Below are 13,059 nucleotides of genomic sequence, written 5' to 3' on the forward strand. Positions count from 1 at the left end.
GTTTTTGGGCCATGGTGTAGCCAGGAAACCGTGGATCTCAGTTTTTTGTGGTGCAGGCTGTGCCCCTCGCCATGATGTGTGATATGACGGTGAATTTGGGCTGATCTAGTGCAAAAAGTGTGAGGATCCATGAGGATCCGTGCTTCGAAACCACGTTTTTGGGCCACGGTATGGCCAGGAAGCCGTGGATCTCAATTTTTTGTGTTGCAGGCTGTGCCCCTGGCCATGATGTGTGATTTGACAGTGAGTTTGGGGTGCCCCAATGTAAAAAGCGTGAAGATCCATGAGGATCCGTGGTTCAGAACCACGTTTTTGGGCCATGGAGTGGCCAGGAAGCCATGGATCCGTAATTTTTGTGGTGGATGCTGTGCCCATGCCCAAGATGTTTGATCTGATGGTGACTTTGGGCTGATCCAGTGCAAAAATCATGAGGATCCATGAGGATCCATGCTTCGGTACCACGTTTTTGGGCCACAGTATGGCCAGGCAGGTGTGGATCCGAATTTTTTGTGGTGCAGGCTGTGAACCTGGCTATGATATGTGATTTGACAGTGAGTTTTGGTTGGCCCAATGCAAAAAGAGTGAGGATCCATGAGGATCTGTGATTCAAAACCACGTTTTTGGGCCATGGAGTGGCCAGGAAGCCGTAGATCTTAGTTTTTTGTGGTGGATGCTGTGCCCCTTGCCATGATGTGTGATTTGACAGTGATTTAGGTGTGGCCTAATGCAAAAAGCGTGAGGATCCATGAGGATCCGTGCTTCGAAACCACGTTTTTGGGCCACGATTGTAGTAAAGGGGCTCCGGCCACTCTCCCCTCCCTCACCTGCCCTTACCCTCCATGTGGGTCAGGTTTCTGGAACGGAGGCCAGCAGCCATTTACTTTTTGACAAAACAAAACGCCACAGAAATGGTAATGCTGCCACCACTCCGTCTCAGGGCACCCGGAGGCACAGTCCAAGGGAGAAGACTATGCTCCTTTGTGCCCCACTCTGCAAGCTGCTTCCACAGACTTGCAGGCAGAAATTCATCAGGTATAGCGTAACCAAGTAGTCAGGCGTTGGACCAATAAGCATCCATCCCACCCCACCCCACCTACAAAAAATTCAAAAGAAAATTTTCAAGACATTTTAAAAGCACTCTGCACCCCTCCAGCAGTAACAGCAACTGTCCTAGTGAGGCCCGTCAGGCCCTGCCCTGGGCCAGGTGGTAAGTGGCAGGAAGGAGCAGGGCCCCCAGACCCTCACACGGGAGAGTCCTCCTGGGCAGAGGAGACAGAAGACAGAGAGTTTTTAGAGGAGGAAAACATGAAAAAAAATATTCTGAATCAAATGTTGGACTCAACTATTTAAAGCAGCAAAGCGGGTGGCTCCTGTCCACTTTGCTGCTTTAAAGCGAGCCTCAGAGGAGGGAAGGAAGGGGAACCATGGCTTATCTAAGTCCAGTTAATAATGCTGAGCCTGATTTTATATGCATCTCAAAGCCCTTGACATATATACATTATTAAGCCCGGGAGGAGGGAATCCGCTGCAGCCTCGAGCAGCGAAGAGGATCCATGGGTCCCCTCCTTCCCTCGTCCGTGGCTGCTTTGAAGCAGGAAAGTGGGAGAGGAGCTGCTTACACGGGTGTAAGCGGCTTCCCTCCCACTTTGCTGCTAGCGAAGAGGATCCATGGGTCCCCTCCTTCCCTCCTCCGTGGCTGCTTTGAAGCAGGAAAGTGGGAGAGGAGCTGCTTACACGGGTGTAAGCGGCTTCCCTCCCACTTTGCTGCTTCAAAGGGAGCCACGGAGGAGGGAGGGACCCACGGAATCCCCTTCCCTCCCTCCTCCCCGCCTCAGCTCAGCAGCCGCGGCTCTTGCTGGCTTTACAATGAGCCGGAAGGAGGGACAGACCCGCCTCCCTGTAAAGCCAGCCAGAGCCGCAGGCACACTCTACACAGCTCTTGCTTTAAAGGGAGAGCTGCGCAGAGCTTCTCGGCAGCAGCGGCTCTTGCTGGCTTCACTCCATAAGACGCACAGACATTTCCCCTTACTTTCCCCTACCCCACCTCTGTGTTCGAAATCTGTTAGGAATTTTGGTTGAGATTTACTCAAGGAGCCCAGAGTTTGTGTCAGACCAGCCAGCTTTTGGCAAGCTCCTAGAAAATCCTTTGTCCATGCTCAGAGGGAGATGGGAGGGATTGGAAGAAGTTGAGTTAATTTTTTCTAAGTCATGGCCAGAACACCTTAAGCATGTGCAGAGAGCTTTGGCCCAATTGCAAGATGCAAACCTGACCATTAAAATGTATAAATGTCAGTTTGCTCAAGGAGAAGTGAGTGATTTCGGATTTAGATTGGGCTTGGGAAACATCAAATCCCTGGGAGCAGAAATCCAGTGTGTACTGGAATGGCTCTTACACCAATTCAAGCAAGCCGCTGAGTTGTTAACACAAGCCCTTGTAAGTTTGTGGGTGATTCTAGCCCCTGACCAGCAACCTCCTTTTGAAATGCAAACCAATGCCAGTCAAATAGGATTAGGAGAAGCTTTGTTCCAAGGGGACAATGAGAGAAGTTGGCAACCTGTGGTGCACCTGAGCAAAGACATGACCCCAGAATTGGCCCTACTAAACATCTTCCAAGACAACAATGCCCATTTACACCACAAAGAACTCATAACCCACCTACTTTCAGCAGCCAGAAACACCATAACCAGGCACTGGAGAGACCTGTCAGGAGTAAGCATGGACCAATGGTACCAAATAGTATGGGAAACAGCCCTACTAGAAAAATTAACTAATAAACTGAAACTGACACGGGAACAAACAGAAGAAGCCACCTTCACCCCGGTATGGCTCCCCTTTATCACATACACAGCCCAACAGGACAATGACAATAATCCACCAACAGCATACAAATCAATATGGCTAACCTGATCCAAAACACCCACCCACCTCACTCACACACGAAAACAAAGATCACCACAGCCAATCACAAACAAACAATCACACCCTAGGCCAACCCCAACCTCTCTCACCACCAAAGGAACACAAGTGAACAACACAAGCACGCTGACACCAGACAAATCTAGAAATATCTCTCTGCCACTTCTTGAAACAATCCAGTATTTTAATATTCTTTTGGAAGCCGCCCAGAGTGGCTAGGGAAGCCCAGCCAGATGGGCGGGGTATAAATTATTATTATTATATATTATTATCATTATTATTATCATTATTATTATAAACTGCTGTGCAAATATGGTTAAAACAGACAATTAAAACAATGCAAAACAATAAATTTAGAAACAATGTTGTAGTAAAGGGGCTCCGGCCACTCTCCCCTCCCTCACCTGCCCTTACCCTCCATGTGGGTCAGGTTTCTGGAACGGAGGCCAGCAGCCATTTACTTTTTGACAAAACAAAACGCCACAGAAATGGTAATGCTGCCACCACTCCGTCTCAGGGCACCCGGAGGCACAGTCCAAGGGAGAAGACTATGCTCCTTTGTGCCCCACTCTGCAAGCTGCTTCCACAGACTTGCAGGCAGAAATTCATCAGGTATAGCGTAACCAAGTAGTCAGGCGTTGGACCAATAAGCATCCATCCCACCCCACCCCACCTACAAAAAATTCAAAAGAAAATTTTCAAGACATTTTAAAAGCACTCTGCACCCCTCCAGCAGTAACAGCAACTGTCCTAGTGAGGCCCGTCAGGCCCTGCCCTGGGCCAGGTGGTAAGTGGCAGGAAGGAGCAGGGCCCCCAGACCCTCACACGGGAGAGTCCTCCTGGGCAGAGGAGACAGAAGACAGAGAGTTTTTAGAGGAGGAAAACATGAAAAAAAATATTCTGAATCAAATGTTGGACTCAACTATTTAAAGCAGCAAAGCGGGTGGCTCCTGTCCACTTTGCTGCTTTAAAGCAAGCCTCAGAGGAGGGAAGGAAGGGGAACCATGGCTTATCTAAGTCCAGTTAATAATGCTGAGCCTGATTTTATATGGATCTCAAAGCCCTTGACATATATACATTATTAAGCCCGGGAGGAGGGAATCCGCTGCAGCCTCGAGCAGCGAAGAGGATCCATGGGTCCCCTCCTTCCCTCCTCCGTGGTTGCTTTGAAGCAGGAAAGTGGGAGAGGAGCTGCTTACACGGGTGTAAGCGGCTTCCCTCCCACTTTGCTGCTTCAAAGCGAGCCACGGAGGAGGGAGGGACCAGCGGAATCCCCTTCCCTCCCTCCTCCCCGCCTCAGCTCAGCAGCCGCGGCTCTTGCTGGCTTTACAATGAGCCGGAAGGAGGGACAGACCCGCCTCCCTGTAAAGCCAGCCAGAGCCGCAGGCACACTCTACACAGCTCTTGCTTTAAAGGGAGAGCTGCGCAGAGCTTGTCGGCAGCAGCGGCTCTTGCTGGCTTCGCTCCATAAGACGCCCAGACATTTCCCCTTACTTTTTAAGGGGGGAAAAGTGCGTCCAATGGAGCAAAAAATACGGTACTATACCCAATTGCTGACACAGCTTGATTAACACAACTCAGCAGAGCCTGCTATGTTTCACAGCTGTAAGAGTGGGTTTCGTTACTTGCCCTGGCCCTTAAAGACATACACAACTTGTGAAGCAACAATGAACCTTCACATTTTAAAGTGACCATTAAACAGTTTTATCCTATGCCTGTTTCTTTGTCCTCATTTGCTCTAACAGTTATCGGTTAAAAATAAATAAATCCTAACTGCTACTTTATTTATATGCTCTTTCTTTCTTTTTATCCTGGTCTGTGACCATAATAAAGTTCATACAAGTAGGTTCCAGGGTTAGGTCCCCTGGCCATGGCAACCTAGACTTACCTCCAGGAGTCTTTGGTACGCCATTTGTTGTTGTTGTTGTCCGACTCTTCGTGACGCTATACTCAAGTCTTTAAACTTGTCCTGGCTCCTCACCTCCGTGCAACGTGAGAAACTCTGTCGCAACAGGTTGGCACACCTCTGCCCACCTCAGGATGCTGAGGAACTGAGGAACCTCAAACGGTCCCAAGCTCCGTTGCTAGGCAACGGCAGTTGGGAACATGGAATTCCCGGCCTCAGGGCCAAGGTTCTAGGAGAGTCCATGTGGCCTAGTGGTTAGAAAATGTGAATGCCATGCAACACTAGGGTGATAGATATATATATTCTTTGAAATGTACAGTTTAATACTTTTTCTATTATTTGTATCCTGCTTTGCAGACTCTTGTTGTCTCCTAAAGAAGCTGACAGGATTGAACCCCTGTACTTACTTATGTGTTTGCCGTGTACATTTATGAACGTTTATTTTATATTTGGGACCTTTGAATTCTGAACTCTGAACTCTGGATTAATAACATTTTAGGAATCTTCCAGAACAGCTAATTCTATTGCTGGGAAGGACTCAGTGACAGACTGGGGTTTTACGAGAGAGGGTGGTATGGGGTTGGGGGCAGGTGAGATGGAGGTGCTTGGCAGTGGGTGTGTCGTATGCAGAAAGCATACTCTTCAATTCCCATGAACCACCTCCTTTCAGTTACTGGTTTCTTGGGCTTGGGGCTAAATCCATGATCGGTCAGAGAAAAATGAGCGGCGGCAGGAACCAGTCAAAGCAAGGCAGATCTTAATTTTACTGTTGCGACAGAGTTTCTCACCTTACATGTTGCATGGAGGTGAGGAGCCAAGACAAGTGTGTGTAACAACTTTTAAAGACTTGAGAAAATGCCAATAATTATAATAATAACTTACTTTTTATACCCCCCCCCCAATCTGGCTGGGTTTCCCTTAGCCCAGAGGTTTTGGACTTTCTTGAGTCCACGGCTCCCTTGACCAACTACATTCTTTCTGTGAGGCTCAGGAGCCCAGCTACGTCACCCCTTGCCAGCAGAGCTGGCAGCCTCTCGTCCTTTTTCTGACTCCTTTCCTTGTGGAGTGTTCCCTCTTCTCCTCTCCCCTCTCCTTCGGAGTCCTCTGGACAGCCGCGGGTGTCGCCCCTTCCCTAAAGAGAGCTGCCTCCTCACGCTGCCCCACAGGGGCCTGGGAAGCACCCCCTGGCCAGCTCCAGAGGCACCGTTCGCCTGGGGAGCTTGTAGCCAGGGGTGCTGCAACAAACAGCTGCACAAGCCTTTGGGAGGCAGAGATGCAAGAAGGGATGGGGGGGAGAAAGAGGGACAGAGGCCAGTGTTACTCACGGCACCCTTGACCATCATTCAAGGCACCAAAGGGTGCCACAGAAACCGGGGCATATAAAAGCAGTTTGCCCCCAATTGAGTGAAAAGAAGCCTCCAGTTTTGACTTCGATTCCTGCGGTGCGCATGATCTAGCAACCGGAGGAAGATTGGGAAGCGGAACAGCAAAAATCAGGAACTAGGGAAAGCCCAGTCCCGGAGGGGAAGGGTGGGGCAGCTCCTGACGCTATAGCTTCCAAACCAGCTGTAGCCACTTCAAGTGCAGTTATTGTGGGACCTGTGAGTCCTGGTGCTGCTCCAAGTGTGCCTGATGTGAAGTGGGCTAATTCAAAGTTTACAGCCCCCATTGAGATCAACGGAATTGCTGTGAACTCTTTCCGAGACACTGGGTCTGACATTACCAGTGTACCCAGAGATTTGGTTTTGCCCATACAGATGCAGGCTAACCCCTTAAAGATTAGCCCCTATGGTGTGAATGAGATTTTTCAACCTACTGCCATTGTTCCAGTATCGTATAAGGGGTACTAATGTAGCAAAGGAGCACCCGTGGTGAGTTTAAAATAAGGATCAGCCAGAGACAGCAACTGGAGAATAAGAAGGTGAGGTTTATTGCCAGGCAATAAGGACCCAGTTGGAATATCTTCCAAAGAACTGGGACCTGTTGAAGAATGTATGACCGCAACCTTCCTCGGAGCCCACACAGCTTCCAAAAGCGCTTCTAATTCCGGGCCATATTTCAGCGCTTTTCCTTCTGCCCCAATGAGCCCCCTTTCCTTCCACAAGGCTCCGTGGGCATGTAATGTTAAAAAAGCAAACTTTGAGTCTGTGTAGATGTTTGCTCTACATCCAGCTAGTGGATTTTACAGAAATGCCAAAGGCAAAAGGATATAAGGCACTTTTAATCTTCACCTGTTCTATCACAGGTTGGCCTGAAGTCTATCCTACTAGAACAGAGAAGGCCCAGGAGGTCGTGAAACGCCTCTTAACAGAAATCATTCCAAGGTTTGGTCTACCAAGGTGTATAGGCAGTGACAATGGTCCAGCTTTCATTGCATCGATAGTGGATGGTGTATGCAAAGCCTTGCAAATACAATGGAAACTACATGCGGCCTATAGACCTCAAAGTTCAGGGAAAACTGAAAGGATGAATCGAACTCTGAAAGCACAATTAGCAAAATTGTGCCAGGAAACTCATTGTAAATGGATAGACATGTTGCCTATAGCTTTGTTTAGAATCAGGTGTTCTCCAACAAAGAGACTGAAACTTTCTCCGTTTGAACTTTTGTATGGGAGACCACCTCCAATAGCCAGGGGAAAAACAGCAGACTTAACTCAGGTGGGGGGGCAGATAACGGCAGAACAAATCCAGGCTCTTTCTCGTATTTTTCTTGATTTAAACAGGTGGTGTCTCCAGCGCATTCCCATCTGCCTATCCGAGCCAGTTCATCCTTTTCGACCAGGAGACCGAGTTTGGGTTCGAGATTGGAAAGACGAACCGCTGGCGGCTCGCTGGAAAGGTCCCTACACAGTTCTGCTGGCCACACCTACTGCGGTGAAGGTAGCGGAAGTAACCCCGTGGATTCATCATTCTCGTCTGAAGCGATCTGAGGGTCATTGGAACTGTGAACTGAACCCATCTGACCCCCTGAAGTTGAAGTTCACCAGGAAACCCTGCACCTAGCCCCTCCGGAAGCGGGCAGGAGCACGGTCAACGGGACTACAGGTCTGCTCTCACTGCACCCGGAAGCCAGTGAGTCTACGCACACCGGAAGATTGAGGAGCTGCACCGGCGTATGGGAGGACCCCTACCAGTAAAAATTTCAGTCAATCCTAGATTCCAGCCAGACTTTGCTCATAAGCCCTTAGTACAAATAACAATAACAAGGATTGACAAAAGGGGGGACATCCATGACAAGTGGGTGGATTGGGTAACTGCATACGGTTGTTACATCCCTTTCTTCCTTTGGGAAGTCTACATACCAGATTGGGCACAAGCAGGTCCAAGACAATAGTTCACATATAAGGGAAGGTACATGCCAGGGGAACCAAGGAGGGCCATACGAAGCTTCTCCTACCCACCACCCCAAGGAGCATTTCCCAGTGCTATACTCCTTTGCTACACTACCTTTCCTTGGAATGCTTATGAACATTCCATGACATCACAGCCGTTCAGGCAATTGAGGTTTCACCACAAAAATCCCACAAATCATTTCCCAACAATATCTTCATCACAGTCCTGGATCAACACTACACTCTATGAAGAAAAGGGACAATATTTGGGGGCTTTTTTGGTTTAGACAAAAGGTAAGGGCAGTGGTGTAGCGTTGGCTGCCAGTGCCCAGGGCCATGTGGAGAGGTGGGTGGAGTACACATGGATGGAGTACACATGTGCATTCAACTGCATAACAGCGTCCATGTTACCCAGGAGATCGCAGCTGCAGAGATAAGAAAATAATAGTTGTTCTGCTGTCTGGAGAAATCAATTCCTGGTTCACCTGGAGAAGCCGTTTTCAATTGAACTCAGTGATGGAAGCTTTGAGGCATTGAGGCAGTACCGAGCATTGAAATTTTGTGCCCCTAACAATTTTGCTCCCAGGGCAACCTCCACACTATGTCACTGGATAAGGGGGGTCATTACAGAGGGTTGAGATTAAGCATAGTGTGGAGATAGCGGTTAGGGTGAGGTTCTCTCTCTTGAATGATATTAAAACCTGGGGTGATACAGTATAGCTGAGCACTGGAAGATTCAGAACAAAGGAAAGTAATAAACTTCTTCTTCTTCTTAAAAAAAAAAAATAAAAAAAAATGTTGCAAAGGTTTACTCGTTGTGAGGTTAAAATAAGGATCAGCCAGAGGCAGCAATTGGAGAATAAGAAGGTGAGTTTATTGCCAGGCAATAAGGACCCAGTTGGAATATTTTCCAAAGAACTGGGACCCCGATTAACAGAAATCCAGAGGTCTTTATACCTGAGCAAATCACAGCAAATCATAAATCACGAGACAATCATGAAGGACTCACAATATTGTCAGCGAGAATCAGCCAATCAGCAAGCGGTTGTCACGCTACCTGACCCTTGGTCAGCACCGGGTTCTAGTTCTGCTTTCCGATGCTCCCAGTGACGCTCAGTCTAACCTTTCCCCTAGTTCTCTGACAGGACCGGAGCTTGGACATTTTGTGGTTTTGCTCTTCCTGTTCTGTGGATTAATTTAGCCTGTATCTGAGGGGAATTTTGTACCAGAATCTCTGATTCATGTTTTACCCTTGTCCAGGGTGCACAGATGTTTAGGGGAAAGGTCAGCTCCTAACTTTGCTGTTTCAAGCAGTTTGCTGTTTGCTAAGCACAGCTTCCCTTTGATTCAAAATGGATTTTTGTACTGTAATCCTTGATTCGTGTAAGCATATATTGAATATATTGGTTACTGATAACTTGATTATATGGATAGCATAGGGGTAGCCCTTTTCCCTTGCTTCACTATGGAAACCACCTAACTATAGTACATGATCCTGAAGTGTGCAAAAGTCCTGTCCTGGTGGGGAACGATTGGGGTTTAAGGTTTACCAACAACAACTTGCGGTGAACTCTTTTTCCATCAAGGTCTTACCCACCCAGGTACAGGGGATGGGAAACTGGGGAACAACACCTCAAGGTTTGAGGGCTGAGGGAATGTTGGGCACCTGATGCTATAACTCCCAAAACCACTGGAACTGCTGTTCCTGAGAAATCGGTTGGGAAGAGGATGACTTAATACGCACTCCCACCCCTGGTGTTAACTGGCCCACCTCAGTGTCTAGCACACCTCCCAGTGTTCACCTTCATCGAATTGTTGTGCCTTCCTTTCGAAGCATAGACTCTGATATTGTGACTGCCAAAAGACTTAGTTTTGTCCCAGCTGAACCAGTCCGATTTTCGGAAGAGTAATCCTAGTGGTGGAAATTTAATTCCCCAATCTGTTCCAGTCCCTGAACCCCAAGTTTGTGCAAACCTGACTTTGGGGGAAGGGGTTTTGAAATCTACAGTTCCTTTCCAGCAGCTTGCAGCGACCCCCCTAGCGACGCAGACTGTGAAAGATGCAAGCGTGTCCTGTCAGCCAAAAGCTGAGAGGCAAGAAGAGAAAGGGGAGCCAGCTCAGCCCAGCCAAGCCGCTGTGGAGAGTTTAGAGTCCTCTGCCATGGTGGGAGATTTGGCCGCGTTTGAAGTAAAGCAGAGATTTGGTCACTCTCTCCTAGGTCATTTAGAAACTGCGGAAAAGTCTCTTTGCACAATAGAGTTTACCCCTTTTGTGCCTGAAAAAGAGTTTTTCTATCCACAGCTCAAGGACTTTAAAGACCCAGTCGATATGTTTATTATTTTTCAAAAAAGGTTTTGTAATGCAAATGTTTGTGTGGAGAAGAAATGGGATTTGGTGGGTCTTTTACAGAACTTTAGTCCTAGGAAACAGTGTGGTTATGTTATGAGTAAAAGTGTTTTTAGGTTTGATTGGGATTCCATCCTACCCCACCTCTGTGTTCGAAATCTGTTAGGAATTTTGGTTGAGATTTACTCAAGGAGCCCAGAGTTTGTGTCAGACCCGCCAGCTTTTGGCAAGCTCCTAGAAAATCCTTTGTCCATGCTCAGAGGGAGATGGGAGGGATTGGAAGAAGTTGAGTTAATTTTTTCTAAGTCATGGCCAGAACACCTTAAGCATGTGCAGAGAGCTTTGGCCCAATTGCAAGATGCAAACCTGACCGTTAAAATGTATAAATGTCAGTTTGCTCAAGGAGAAGTGAGTGATTTCGGATTTGGATTGGGCTTGGGAGCAGAAATCCAGTATGTACTGGAATGGCTCTTACACCAATTCAAGCAAGCCGCTGAGTTGTTAACACAAGCCCTTGTAAGTTTGTGGGTGATTCTAGCCCCTGACCAGCAACATCCTTTTGAAATGCAAACCAATGCCAGTCAAATAGGATTAGGAGAAGCTTTGTTCCAATGGGACAATGAGAGAAGTTGGCAACCTGTGGTGCACCTGAGCAAAGACATGACCCCAGAATTGGCCCTACTAAACATCTTCCAAGACAACAATGCCCATTTAAACCACAAAGAACTCATAACCCACCTGCTCTCAGCAGCCAGAAACACCATAACCAGACACTGGAGAGACCTGTCAGGAGTAAGCATGGACCAATGGTACCAAATAGTATGGGAAACAGCCCTACTAGAAAAATTAACTAATAAACTGAAACTGACACGGGAACAAACAGAAGAAGCCACCTTCACCCCGGTATGGCTCCCCTTTATCACATACACAGCCCAACAGGACAATGACAATAATCCACCAACAGCATACAAATCAATATGGCTAACCTGATCCAAAACACCCACCCACCTCACTCACACACGAAAACAAAGATCACCACAGCCAATCACAAACAAACAATCACACCCTAGGCCAACCCCAACCTCTCTCACCACCAAAGGAACACAAGTGAACAACACAAGCACGCTGACACCAGACAAATCTAGAAATATCTCTCTGCCACTTCTTGAAACAATCCAGTATTTTAATATTCTTTTGGAAGCCGCCCAGAGTGGCTAGGGAAGCCCAGCCAGATGGGCGGGGTATAAATTATTATTATTATATATTATTATTATCATTATTATTATTATAAACTGCTGTGCAAATATTGTTAAAACAGACAATTAAAACAATGCAAAACAATAAATTTAGAAACAATGTTGTAGTAAAGGGGCTCCGGCCACTCTCCCCTCCCTCACCTGCCCTTACCCTCCATGTGGGTCAGGTTTCTGGAACGGAGGCCAGCAGCCATTTACTTTTTGACAAAACAAAACGCCACAGAAATGGTAATGCTGCCACCACTCCGTCTCAGGGCACCCGGAGGCACAGTCCAAGGGAGAAGACTATGCTCCTTTGTGCCCCACTCTGCAAGCTGCTTCCACAGACTTGCAGGCAGAAATTCATCAGGTATAGCGTAACCAAGTAGTCAGGCGTTGGACCAATAAACATCCATCCCACCCCACCCCACCTACAAAAAATTCAAAAGAAAATTTTCAAGACATTTTAAAAGCACTCTGCACCCCTCCAGCAGTAACAGCAACTGTCCTAGTGAGGCCCGTCAGGCCCTGCCCTGGGCCAGGTGGTAAGTGGCAGGAAGGAGCAGGGCCCCCAGACCCTCACACGGGAGAGTCCTCCTGGGCAGAGGAGACAGAAGACAGAGAGTTTTTAGAGGAGGAAAACATGAAAAAAAATATTCTGAATCAAATGTTGGACTCAACTATTTAAAGCAGCAAAGCGGGTGGCTCCTGTCCACTTTGCTGCTTTAAAGCAAGCCTCAGAGGAGGGAAGGAAGGGGAACCATGGCTTATCTAAGTCCAGTTAATAATGCTGAGCCTGATTTTATATGCATCTCAAAGCCCTTGACATATATACATTATTAAGCCCGGGAGGAGGGAATCCGCTGGAGCCTCGAGCAGCGAAGAGGATCCATGGGTCCCCTCCTTCCCTCGTCCGTGGCTGCTTTGAAGCAGGAAAGTGGGAGAGGAGCTGCTTACACGAGTGTAAGCGGCTTCCCTCCCACTTTGCTGCTAGCGAAGAGGATCCATGGGTCCCCTTCTTCCCTCCTCCGTGGTTGCTTTGAAGCAGGAAAGTGGGAGAGGAGCTGCTTACACGGGTGTAAGCGGCTTCCCTCCCACTTTCCTGCTTCAAAGCGAGCCACGGAGGAGGGAGGGACCCACGGAATCCCCTTCCCTCCCTCCTCCCCGCCTCAGCTCAGCAGCCGCGGCTCTTGCTGGCTTTACAATGAGCCGGAAGGAGGGACAGACCCGCCTCCCTGTAAAGCCAGCCAGAGCCGCAGGCACACTCTACACAGCTCTTGCTTTAAAGGGAGAGCTGCGCAGAGCTTGTCGGCAGCAGCGGCT

Source organism: Podarcis muralis, chromosome 7, assembly GCF_964188315.1.
Source record: "Podarcis muralis chromosome 7, rPodMur119.hap1.1, whole genome shotgun sequence".
Classification (NCBI taxonomy): Eukaryota; Metazoa; Chordata; class Lepidosauria; order Squamata; family Lacertidae; genus Podarcis; species Podarcis muralis.